This window comes from Camellia sinensis, chromosome 12 (genome assembly GCF_055761805.1).
Source record: "Camellia sinensis isolate YWXY chromosome 12, ASM5576180v1, whole genome shotgun sequence".
Taxonomy (NCBI): domain Eukaryota; kingdom Viridiplantae; phylum Streptophyta; class Magnoliopsida; order Ericales; family Theaceae; genus Camellia; species Camellia sinensis.
Genome location: NC_138972.1, coordinates 122,166,308 through 122,179,760, shown reverse-complemented (window position 1 = coordinate 122,179,760; position 13,453 = coordinate 122,166,308). Strand labels below are relative to the sequence as shown.

Here is a 13,453-nt window from a genome sequence, read left to right as displayed (position 1 = left end):
GCTAATACAGCTGTCCACATAGTTAGCAAATGACACACACATATATCCATCACCCAGTAGGACTTTACATAGAGTTCATACACATCAGCTTTCAAACATTTAGCTTCTTATTCTGTACTCACTAGTTAGCAGAACACCAACTCTATTGTGCATGCCACAGCAATTAATTAAATAGATCAACAAGTACAGTGTAAATTCTTACCTTAGGCCAAGGTGAGTCAAGGCTTGCATTTGATAAGACATGAATACCAGGTGAAACTTCTATAACTGAAACTTTATCTTCTTCATGGTCTTAGAACAAATCGGCTATTATCAGGTTAAACCCATTAATACTGATTAGCATCCTACACAAGTTCCTCTGCAAACTCAATAGGAGGTTTCTTGCTCTGCAACCACATAAACAATAACAATTACAGGAAGCTTCCAATAGAAATTATCTAATAAGAGCACAACTCTATTTTACATGGTCAAACACAAAACCTTCTTTTTAGTCCAGGTAATCCAAACACCACATAAAAAAACTGCTGACAGCTCCTCAAATTGCACAAATAATGCTGTTAGCACTCCTTATCAGGGCCATAAAAGTTACGATCTCATCATATGTCAGCTATTTTTTTATAGGCAAAGTTATGATGCCATCATAATGTCATCTCAGCCATTTTTTTATATGCAAATTCAATAATCTCATCCAAGGGTGAGGGTGAGGGTGAGGGTGGAAAAGAAAGGCACACAATCAATAACAGCAAAAAAAATATAGAATAGCAAAGGATAATGAACAAAATGTGTTATCAAGGATATCAAAAAGGAAATAAGCAGCCTCCATATAGTACATGCTATCCAAAAGTTGAATGTTCCAAGAAAGATGCTCAAAAGACCTGTTTTCATCAAAAACATAATCCATGTTAATGTCTATAGCGATCCCGGGTTTACCCTTGTTGTATAGTGATCCGGACATGTGTCCGTGGATGTTGGTAGTTGCTTATTATCTTGTTTACATCCTTTCTTACTTTGTATTTGAGTTATAGGATGTGTTGAGCGGGTTTGTTACAGGTTGGTTGAGTTTAGAAACCAAAACTAGTTGCCCAGATTTTTGGCCTGTACGCTCGAGCGGAGGTGTTGGCGCTCGAGCGTAGATTACATCCATCCAGTATCTTGTTGTGCAGTGTTGTGAGCTCGAGCGTAGGGTTGGGAGCTCGAGCGGAGGCCTGGTTCTGCAAAAGTGCTGAGCGAGTGCATTCTGCGCTCGAGCGGGAGGTTGGCCGCTCGAGCGGAAGTCTGTGAGTGGCCGCTCGAGCGGGGTGTTTTACGCTCGAGCGGAGACCTGGGTTAAAGTCCCGAAGTTGTGACTTTTCAAATCACTTTTTCACTTTCTCTTCTCTCTCTTACTTTTCCAGAATCACCATTGTTGAGCCTCTCACTCTAGACTCTACCTTCTCTCTAGGTTTTGATCTAGTAGGAGTGATTTACTCACCTTTGGCCTTTACAAAAAGGTTGTTGATCGTCGAGGGCTACATTTTAATCTGAAAATCACGGGTTTTGGAGCACGTTGGGTTTTGTAGTCTTCTCCCTTGGAGCTCCGAATTTGAGGTAGGGATATCCTACTCCTCTCTATGGGTTTTGTCTTTAAATTTTGGTATTTTGAGATGTTGGGCTTGGTTTGGTAAATTTGTGAAAGTTTGGGGCTTTTGTGTAATTTTACAAAAGTTGGGGTTTTATTCATAATAAACCTAGATGCATGTTTGGCATAGAAAAATAGAATGATTGTTGAATCATTGATGAAAATGGGACCTAAGGGTTGAAATGGTAATTATGGAAAATGACCTAATTACATTGTTTAATTAATTGGGATAATTAATTGGTGAGAAATGAGAAAATGAAATGTTGATTGAATATCCATTTGTGCATTTATTTTCTGTTTTAGAAATAACTGCTTGGGGCTATCGGTGGAGGATAGTCGAGATTGTTGTAGACAATGCATGATGATTAGGTAAACGGAAACTAATCAATGGAATGTGTCATGGAACTTGACGGTTGATAGAATACATTAATTGTGTGTATTGTGTGATTGTATATAGAACCAATGTGTTTATATACGTTATGTGTAGAGGAGGAGATAGGGGATGTACTCCGCGGTTTAGGGGAAGATAGGGGATGTACCTCTAAACCGGATAGGTATTGGGAGGAGATAGGGGATGAACTCCGTAGACAGAGCTCATATGCTTGTCTAGAGAAGTGAAGATAGAGCTCATATGCTTATCTTGTGAAGTGTGGATACAGCTTGTATGCTTATCTGTGGATATTGTTGATATACATATCAGTTGTGAAGTGTGGATACAGCTTGTATGCTTATCTGTGGATATTGTTGATATACATATCTGTTGAGAATGTGGATATAGCTTTTACGCTTATCTGAATGTAAGATATAGTTTTTATACATATCTGTGGAAATGATGATAGAGCTAGCATGCTTATCTGTTGAAAAGGGGAAAATGAAAAGTAATTGGGACTTGTAAGTCGTTGACATAAATATGTAATTTATGTGATTGTATCAGTGTTGACCAACTATCAATTGCTAATGTTTTAGTCATTGTCCATGGTTGGTTTAGTGTATTTCTACTGGGCTGTGGCTCACCCTATATGGGAATATCATTTTCAGGTACAGGAAGCATGCCACCTCCAAGGACATAGCTGGGAGGCTAGTGGCGGGCATAGTTTTGTCGTTTTACTTTTGATGTATTACATGTAATTTCAAGCCAAGGGCTTAATGTGTAAACGAGTTAGAACTCTTTGTTGTAACCAAGTGTTAACTTGGAAAGCTGTAAGCCCGTAGGGCATTTTGTTATGAGGTTAACATGTAATACTTATTTCCTGAAATTCTAATGAATGAAAGGAATGCGGTTAGTTTAAATGTAAATGCATGTCTTATCTGATGGGTTTATTGTTATTATTTTGAGGGCGTTACAACTTGGTATCAGAGCGTACCGGGTTCGAATACTTTGGGTACGTGGGAAGTGATTAGGATCACAAAGGGTTTGTCTCGCTTGATAGAGGCGTAGATGTAGTACCATATGCTATGTGTTTATTTGATAACATGCTTATGTGACTATGTGGGTATGGGATTTAATTTCTAGGATATTGATTGGATCCTTGAGTTTCTGGGAGTCTTGTTGGAAAAGCACTTGATCAATGCTATTTCTAACCGGAACTCTAGTAACGCCTCGGGACTATTATTATCCGGAAATGAAATTCGTAAGTGCTTATGTGTTTATGTGCTTATGTGGAGTGAATTACAGTTGTCCATGCATTAGGACGTGAGTGTTTAGTTTCGGCACATTTATGAATGTGCTAACGTTCTGTGTTGCCTTTATTAGGATGTCAGGACGAGGAAGAGGTGCTAGGCGTGGTAGACCTGCGAGGCAGGAAGTACCGTTACAGGGTGAGATTCCGGCAGTGCAGGAGGGAGTTGGGCAGGCCAATGTGGCCGAGCCAGTGGGTCAGCAGGCTATGGGTGCCTTGGCCAGAGAGATAGCAGGAGCTTTGGGTATTCTTAGAGCTGGGAATCAGGCAGCTGAGACAGGGCCTTCCTTCTTGAAGAGGGAGTTCTTTCGGTGTAATCCGGACGAGTTTATCGGGGATCCTAAAGAGCCGCTTAAGGCAGATGAATGGCTCGAACAGACAACGAAGACGTTTGAGATGCTTGGCATCGAGGACGGAGCACTGAAAGTGACCTTGGCATCCTTCCAACTGAAGGGAGATGCGGGTCAATGGTGGAAATACGAGAAAGCTCGTGTTGGTGGTACTTGGGAGGCGTTTGTGAATGCTTTTCAGGAGAGGTTTTTATCAGCAGCAGCTAGGGAAAAGCTGAGGGATCAGTTTAGCCGGCTTAATCAGCAGGGCTTGTCAGTGGCCGAGTTTGAGGCTACTTTTACCAGTCTGTCCAGGTTTGCACCTGAACTGGTGGCGTCTGAGGAACGCCGTTGTTATGAGTTTGAGCGGAAGTTGAGGCGGGGCCTCAAGTTGAGAATTGGTGGGTCTTACATTCGAGAGTATAGACACCTGGTAGATGCTGCAGCTCATATGGAGCTTATGATGCAGGAGGAGGATGAGGGTCAGAGAGGCTCCAAGAGGAGCCAGGATAGTCAGAGTGATGGCAGGAGGCAGAGGGGTTCTAACCCTCAGCAGTCTCAGGGTGCAGTCTCTAGATCGACCTTTCCAGTGCCGAGTGTAGGCTCGGGGAGAGGCAGTCAGGGGGAATTCACTTGTTACAAGTGTGGCCAGCTGGGTCACAAGGTTTCTGTTTGCCCGCAGAAGGGTGGGGGTCAGAAAGCTGCTTCTTCTTCAGCTAGACCGCAGAGTCAGAGTTTGGGCAGGGGACAGCTCTTGACTTGTTATCAGTGTGGACAACCTGGGCACATGAAGAGGTTTTGCCCACAGTTGAGTGCCACTTCGGGAGCGTCTGGTTCTAGGAAGACGCAGGGTTTTCAGCCAGCTCAGTCTGTGCAGGCCTCGAGGGCCAATCCGGGAGCTTCGTCATCCCAGTCTGTGCAGCAGTCTTTTGCTCCGAGAGGTGAGCAGGTAGACCAGGGGCCTACGGGGCGCGTGTATGCTGTTACCGCGCAGGATTTAGTACCGGCTCCATCAATAGTGAGAGGTACTTTTCTGTTTTGCAACTCAGTTGCTAATGTGTTGATAGACACGGGTGCATCTCATTCTTTTGTATCTGCTGCATTTGCATCTGTTTTGGAATTGGAGTTAGCACAGTTAGCATCTCCTATTTGTGTGGTATCGCCTTTGGGTGGTGAGTTGATTCTGAAACAGGGTGTTAGAGGATGTGATATAGAGGTCGCCGACTATAGGCTTCCTTTTCCGTTTGTTGTCATGCCTATGAAGGGTTTTGATGTTATTTTGGGTATGGACTGGTTATCGTCATACCGGGCTGTTATTGATTGCTACCGCCAGAGGGTTACATTGTGTACCTTGAGCGGGGAGTGGTTCCATTTCTTGGGAGACTGGGTTGGTAGTGTTTTGCCACCGGGGTATGATTCGCGAGGGCGAAGTGAGCTTAGTAGTCTACTTGCTAGCTTTGAGAGTGGTGGGAGTGGTGAGACCCAGCATGTATTGCCGAGGGTGGTTTGTGAGTATTCGGATGTTTTTCCCGAAGATCTTGTTAGTTTGCCACCTCACCGAGAGATAGAGTTCTCTATTGATTTAGTGCCTGGTACGGCGCCGATGTCTATGGCACCTTACCGTTTTGCTCCAGCAGAGTTGGTTGAGTTGAAAGTTCAGCTCCAGGAATTGCTAGATAAGGGCTTCGTTCGCCCTAGTGTTTCACCGTGGGGAGCACCGGCACTCTTTGTTAAAAAGAAAGATGGTGCCTTGAGATTGTGTATAGACTACCGGAAGTTGAATCGGGCTACGGTTAAAAATAAGTACCCTATGCCCCGTATAGATGATTTGTTTGACCAGTTGAAGGGTTCCCGTTGTTTCTCTAAGATAGACTTGAGATCGGGTTACCATCAGTTGAGGGTCAGGGAGGAAGATATTCCTAAGACGGCATTCCGTACGCGGTATGGCCATTACGAGTTTCTGGTGATGCCATTCGGGCTTACCAATGCACCGGCAGTCTTTATGGACTTGATGAACCGGATTTTCCGGGAGTTCTTAGACCGATTTGTGGTTGTCTTTGTGGACGACATCCTTATCTATTCGTCTTCTGAGGAGGAGCACGAGGCACACTTGAGAGTGGTGCTTGAGCTACTTAGAGCCCATAGGCTGTATGCCAAGTTTGGGAAGTGTGAGTTCTGGCTGAGGGAAGTCAAATTCTTAGGCCACGTGGTATCCGGGGAAGGGGTGTCTGTTGATACATCCAAGGTTGAGGCAGTGCAAGATTGGGCACAGCCTAAGAGTGTGTTTGAGATCCGCAGTTTTCTGGGATTAGCTGGGTATTACCGTCGGTTTGTGAAAGATTTCTCCAGGTTAGCGTCACCGTTGACTAGACTGACTCGGAAGGGAGTCAAGTTTGTGTGGAGTGAGACTTGTGAAAGGTCGTTCCAAGAGTTGAAAATTAGATTGACCACCGCTCCGGTGTTGATTATTCCGGAGAGAGGGTTGGGTTATGCGGTTTATTGTGATGCCTCACGAGAGGGTTTGGGTTGTGTGTTGATGCAAGAGGGAAAAGTGGTAGCTTATGGCTCACGTCAGTTGAAAATACACGAGAAGAATTACCCCACACACGACCTAGAGTTAGCAGCTGTGATCTTTGCCTTGAAAATCTGGAGGCACTACCTTTATGGTGAGAGGTTCGAGGTATTCTCGGATCACAAGAGTTTGAAGTATCTGTTTACACAGAGAGACTTGAATCTGAGGCAGAGGAGATGGATGGAGTTCATCGAGGATTATGATTTTGAGTTGCATTATCATCCGGGAAAGGCCAATGTTGTGGCCGATGCCCTTAGTAGGAAAACCATTAGTGATGTAGCTTGTATAGCCATCCGGGAATGGGTGATGTTGGGAGCACTTGGCGAGTTTGATTTGCTACTGGGCGAATCTGTTGAGGCTGCGGCCTTGTTTTCTGTTGTGGTGCAGCCTACACTTGTGACTAGAGTGTTAGAGGCACAGAGAGGTGACCTTGAGGTAGAATCCCTCCGAGAGAAGATCTCCAGTGGGAAAGTTGAGAAGGGTTTGACGGTGTATCCCGACCTGAGTGTGAGATACCGAGACCGTTTGTTTGTACCGGAGGCTTGCCGTGAGGAAGTACTCCGAGAGTTTCACCATTCGCGCCTTGCGGTGCATCCGGGAGGTACTAAGATGTATCAGGATTTGGGTCGCCAGTTTTGGTGGCGGGGTATGAAAAGAGATGTGGCTGTTTTCGTATCGAAGTGCCTTACTTGCCAGCAAGTGAAGGCCGAGCATCAGAGGCCAGCGGGTTTGTTGCAACCTTTGCCTATTGCCGAGTGGAAGTGGGAGCATGTCACTATGGACTTCGTTGTAGGTCTTCCGAAGACTCAGCGGGGTAGTGATGCTATTTGGGTGGTTGTAGACCGGTTGACTAAGTCGGCGCACTTTATTCCTATGCGCGTGAGAGATTCGGTAGATCATCTTGCCGATTTGTATATTCGGGACGTAGTGAGATTGCACGGGGTCCCAGTGACGATCGTGTCAGATAGAGATCCTCGTTTTACTGCTAGGTTGTGGCAGAGTTTGCAGAGTGCCTTGGGCACTAAGTTGACCTTTAGTACGGCTTATCATCCTCAGACTGACGGGCAGTCCGAGCGTACTATTCAGATCCTCGAGGATATGCTTCGGGGTTGTGTCCTGGATTTCAGTGGGACGTGGGAGAGGCACTTGCCATTGGTAGAGTTTGCCTACAACAACAGTTTTCAGTCTAGCATCGGTATGACACCGTTTGAGGCCTTGTATGGCCGACCGTGTAGGTCTCCAGTTTGTTGGGCCGAGGTGGGTGATGCACCTTTGTTGGGTCCGGAGTTGGTTAGGGAGACGACGGAGAAAGTTGAGCTTATCCGTAAGAGGCTTGTTACAGCCCAGAGTCGACAAAAGAGTTATGCCGACCGTAGGAGGAGGCCTTTGGCGTTTGAGGTAGGTGATCATGTCTTTCTGAAGATATCACCTAGGCGAGGTCTGATGAGGTTTGGGAAGAGTGGGAAGTTATCCCCTCGGTTTATTGGTCCTTTTGAGATCCTTGAGAGGATTGGTGAGGTTGCTTATCGATTGGCCTTACCACCGCAGTTGTCCGGGGTGCATGACGTGTTTCATGTGAGTATGCTTCGGAAGTATGAGCCAGATCCATCACATGTGCTGGATTGGACCGATTTAGAGGTAGATGAGGATGCCTCGTATGAGGAGAGACCGGTTCGGGTCTTGGATAGGCGGGATCAGGTCCTGCGTGGCAAGACCATTCCTTTGGTGAAAGTCTTGTGGAAACATCACGGAGTGGAGGAAGCCACTTGGGAACGTGAGTTGGAAGTCCGTGAGAAATATCCGGACTTGTTTGTTGATGTGTGATCTTGTATTTAAATTTTCCGTTTTGTTGAACTTAAGAGCTTTTATATATGTCTTAAGTTGTGAAACATTGAGAATGTTTTGACTATTGGTAGTATGTTTTGGAACTTGCCTCATATGGAAGTTGAATGTAACATTATATCTGTTGAATATATTGTTGAAATTGGAAGGATAGTGCATAATGTTGATGCATGTTGAAAGTACATATGTTGTTTACATATTGTGATATGTCTCTTGTTTAAGGGATGAATGACCGGTAATGGGTCGAATTGTTGAATGTTAAAATGTAACATTGTTTAAAATGGAGGAGAACTTGTTTTTGAAAACTTGTGTTTAATTTCGGGGACGAAATTCTTTAAGGGGGGGAGGTTATAGCGATCCCGGGTTTACCCTTGTTGTATAGTGATCCGGACATGTGTCCGTGGATGTTGGTAGTTGCTTATTATCTTGTTTACATCCTTTCTTACTTTGTATTTGAGTTATAGGATGTGTTGAGCGGGTTTGTTACAGGTTGGTTGAGTTTAGAAACCAAAACTAGTTGCCCAGATTTTTGGCCTGTACGCTCGAGCGGAGGTGTTGGCGCTCGAGCGTAGATTACATCCATCCAGTATCTTGTTGTGCAGTGTTGTGAGCTCGAGCGTAGGGTTGGGAGCTCGAGCGGAGGCCTGGTTCTGCAAAAGTGCTGAGCGAGTGCATTCTGCGCTCGAGCGGGAGGTTGGCCGCTCGAGCGGAAGTCTGTGAGTGGCCGCTCGAGCGGGGTGTTTTACGCTCGAGCGGAGACCTGGGTTAAAGTCCCGAAGTTGTGACTTTTCAAATCACTTTTTCACTTTCTCTTCTCTCTCTTACTTTTCCAGAATCACCATTGTTGAGCCTCTCACTCTAGACTCTACCTTCTCTCTAGGTTTTGATCTAGTAGGAGTGATTTACTCACCTTTGGCCTTTACAAAAAGGTTGTTGATCGTCGAGGGCTACATTTTAATCTGAAAATCACGGGTTTTGGAGCACGTTGGGTTTTGTAGTCTTCTCCCTTGGAGCTCCGAATTTGAGGTAGGGATATCCTACTCCTCTCTATGGGTTTTGTCTTTAAATTTTGGTATTTTGAGATGTTGGGCTTGGTTTGGTAAATTTGTGAAAGTTTGGGGCTTTTGTGTAATTTTACAAAAGTTGGGGTTTTATTCATAATAAACCTAGATGCATGTTTGGCATAGAAAAATAGAATGATTGTTGAATCATTGATGAAAATGGGACCTAAGGGTTGAAATGGTAATTATGGAAAATGACCTAATTACATTGTTTAATTAATTGGGATAATTAATTGGTGAGAAATGAGAAAATGAAATGTTGATTGAATATCCATTTGTGCATTTATTTTCTGTTTTAGAAATAACTGCTTGGGGCTATCGGTGGAGGATAGTCGAGATTGTTGTAGACAATGCATGATGATTAGGTAAACGGAAACTAATCAATGGAATGTGTCATGGAACTTGACGGTTGATAGAATACATTAATTGTGTGTATTGTGTGATTGTATATAGAACCAATGTGTTTATATACGTTATGTGTAGAGGAGGAGATAGGGGATGTACTCCGCGGTTTAGGGGAAGATAGGGGATGTACCTCTAAACCGGATAGGTATTGGGAGGAGATAGGGGATGAACTCCGTAGACAGAGCTCATATGCTTGTCTAGAGAAGTGAAGATAGAGCTCATATGCTTATCTTGTGAAGTGTGGATACAGCTTGTATGCTTATCTGTGGATATTGTTGATATACATATCAGTTGTGAAGTGTGGATACAGCTTGTATGCTTATCTGTGGATATTGTTGATATACATATCTGTTGAGAATGTGGATATAGCTTTTACGCTTATCTGAATGTAAGATATAGTTTTTATACATATCTGTGGAAATGATGATAGAGCTAGCATGCTTATCTGTTGAAAAGGGGAAAATGAAAAGTAATTGGGACTTGTAAGTCGTTGACATAAATATGTAATTTATGTGATTGTATCAGTGTTGACCAACTATCAATTGCTAATGTTTTAGTCATTGTCCATGGTTGGTTTAGTGTATTTCTACTGGGCTGTGGCTCACCCTATATGGGAATATCATTTTCAGGTACAGGAAGCATGCCACCTCCAAGGACATAGCTGGGAGGCTAGTGGCGGGCATAGTTTTGTCGTTTTACTTTTGATGTATTACATGTAATTTCAAGCCAAGGGCTTAATGTGTAAACGAGTTAGAACTCTTTGTTGTAACCAAGTGTTAACTTGGAAAGCTGTAAGCCCGTAGGGCATTTTGTTATGAGGTTAACATGTAATACTTATTTCCTGAAATTCTAATGAATGAAAGGAATGCGGTTAGTTTAAATGTAAATGCATGTCTTATCTGATGGGTTTATTGTTATTATTTTGAGGGCGTTACAATGTCAACTAAACAAAAAATAAAAAGAATGTCCAAAAACAAATGCATCTCCTTATGCGGTCTAGTCTAGGCCTCAGTTTCATCTTTGCTTTCTCAGCCCAACCCACAAGACCCTTTTGCACATGATTATCAAATATTGCCTTTTTGAATGAACTTCCCATCTTCATTTCATTACCACAAAAGAAAAAAGGAAAAAATGGGAGAAAAAGGGAAAAAATAGGGGAAATCACAGTCAATTTTGCCAATTTAAACTGCAACTCAGATGATAAGTTGTGACTGAACCTTACCTGTGTCACAATGGCATAGAGTGGTAGGGTGCTAAAACTCCAGAGTACTTGAACAAATACCCTAAAAAGTCTGAAATGATAATGTTATTGAAATTTTAACAGTAAATAAACAGAATAAATACAAATCCCAGAGCATCACAATAATTACACATCAAAACATTTGTAATAAGAAAGAATATCAAAGTGAAAATGGGGCAATGGTTCTCAACCTATAATGAGCTTGGGCATAATAAAACGGACATGTCCCATTATGCAGGAGTCAAAGCCATATTGCAACTACTGGCAATAAAAGCATATGAGACAAATATCCACACAGAAATTATTACTAGTTTACCAAAAGATGACAAGCAGCGATAGCATATATCATCTTACCCATATCCAGAAGAAAAATGCTATCTCAAAAGCATTTTGGAACAGTATGAAATGTATCAAGAAAAGGACAATGGGGGGCCGATGGAACCAAAAATGATTATTTGAAGGTTGCACTACTAATTCCCCTTGAATTGCAATGTGTTTCTCTATAACCTCGTGAGCTAATTGGGTGATTACATGCTCCAGCTTAGTTCCCACAGCAAGTAGAAGCTGAAAAGTAAATTTAAAAAAAAAAAAAATTAATGAATAGAAGCGATGTAATAATAACTCAGATAAATGTAATATTAAGTTTCATGTTATGTTCATTCATCTGTATGCATCTCAAATGAAATTGCAATGAGAGCAAAAGACAAATTTTGCACAAGGATCGATCTTGGAACGAGATTTACAAAACCCATTCAGTAGCAAACACTTAGAATTGACTTGTATTTAAATAGAACGCTTTCAATGGAGTACCCATTAGCCACTACAGCGTATTTTATGTGAAACCCACCGGCTATGGCAGGAAGAAAACATGTAGGATAAATACTTTCTATAAAGTGTTACAAGCACAATAAACATGTTAATAAAACAGAATAAAAACACTCTACTTCCTTCCAAGTAAAGAACCTAAGCATTGAGTGGATCACAATAACCTCTTGTTAAACCCAAAACAAAGAAAAAAAGAAACTAATAACAAAGCAAAAAAGAAAATAATTAAATCACTCGACAACATTTGGCAACGTAATTTAAAAAGACTAATAGTAACTTTATCTAGTAACATACCATTAACGTTCAGCAACAAGAAGACAATCACAAATATCCATAAATACCAACTGCAACAAGCCAAATTAGATATTAAACAAGATGTAGATTAAAAATAAAAAGATTTTTTGTTTTTGTTTTTGAGACAATATCCCTAGATTACCCCTCCCAGCACTGGGTACTGACAAACCAGCAGCTGCAAATGTTATCCTCTCTCTTTTCGAATTTTATTTTTGGTAATACACCCAGCAAACACAGAAGAATAAATAAGAAGCTGTACAATTTGCACAGGAAATCCCAGCTATAACTTGCCTTATACCAATGACTTTCTTAAAATCATCTTCCAAAGCACGGATCATATACTTGTGAAAATTGAACTTTGGATTTCCCCTGCAATGTATCTACACAGGGAATAAATTCAACATTAACACAAATGCCAGTGAAGTAACAATAAAAAAAAAAAACTGGAAATTTAAAGTCAGATACTAACAGGAAATTGGATACTTACCATGACAAAACCAAGTCTCAGTACAATATAGTCTGATTTGGTGACAGACCCATAAAATTGCTTTGAAAAGGAATGCTGAAAAGTACAATAAAAATTGTGTTACAGGAATAGCTTGCACATTTAGTCAAAATAATAGTCATTAGTAGTTTCAGGTTACACAGCTTGTTCTATCATTCCCGATATAATTGAGCCAAGTCCAATCTTCCTTTTGAGTTTGCTAATCTTTCAAACAGAGCTTGAGCAACCCACTGTTCAGATCATTCAAAACTTGAATAGCAAGATAGTTTCCCCATCATTCTCCACCATGTTACTCTGTTGAAAACAAAAGGCAAAACATAAAAAAATGTATAAGCCTATTGTAAGTTAGCATATATATGTCTGTGTTTGTCTATATGCGTGCATAAGAATAAGGGAATTATGCACGTGAAAGGACACGGCTTGTTTATCTGCTAAAAGGAAATCAATCTCCTCCGCCCTTTATTGAAATTACTATCAATGAAACCTTCTCAAAAAGCAAAAAAGCATGAAACCTCCACCATCTCTCTTTTCTCCCTTATCTTTTATTGCCAAGGCAACTTATTTTTCCTTAATGTGTTACTCATTCCATTTTGTCCTCCATCAAAGTAGACATAGCAGTTAGATACTTACTTAGATTGTGTATCACAGTATCACCAAAAATAAAAGTTTTGATATTTCAGATTCATATGAATATAAAATTCTGAAAACAAAATATTTTAAACATATTCATGCTCACTTGATGGGTAAACGAAACAAATATCACATGTTTCTTTTTTTGTCTCTTTAAATTTTATTAATTTATAAAATTATTCATGTCACAAAAATCATCATAAGAATCAAACAAGATCCAATAGGATAGAGAAGAGAAAAGAGGTAACAAGTAATGTAGATTCGTGTAAACTATCATGGTGATTTACATGTTGGGTATACCTCCTTATTGGAGTGTGGGACCCAATTGGTTTACTAAAGAAGTTTTAATTTGGTTTGGTTTAGGTATAATATATTTTTATATATTATATCTAATTTTGTAGAGACCCAATTCAATTTGGATACAACTAGGGTTTTGATAAAACAAAACCCAAG

At 41.4% G+C, this 13,453-nt stretch overlaps 2 pseudogenes; both read right to left on the bottom strand.

The window, feature by feature from the left end:
* LOC145789121 (mannosyl-oligosaccharide glucosidase GCS1-like) overlaps positions 1-13,453 on the bottom strand; it is a 377,152-nt pseudogene that overhangs the window by 197,798 nt on the left and 165,901 nt on the right.
* Positions 10,450-12,422, bottom strand: LOC145804752 (MLO-like protein 1; annotated as a pseudogene).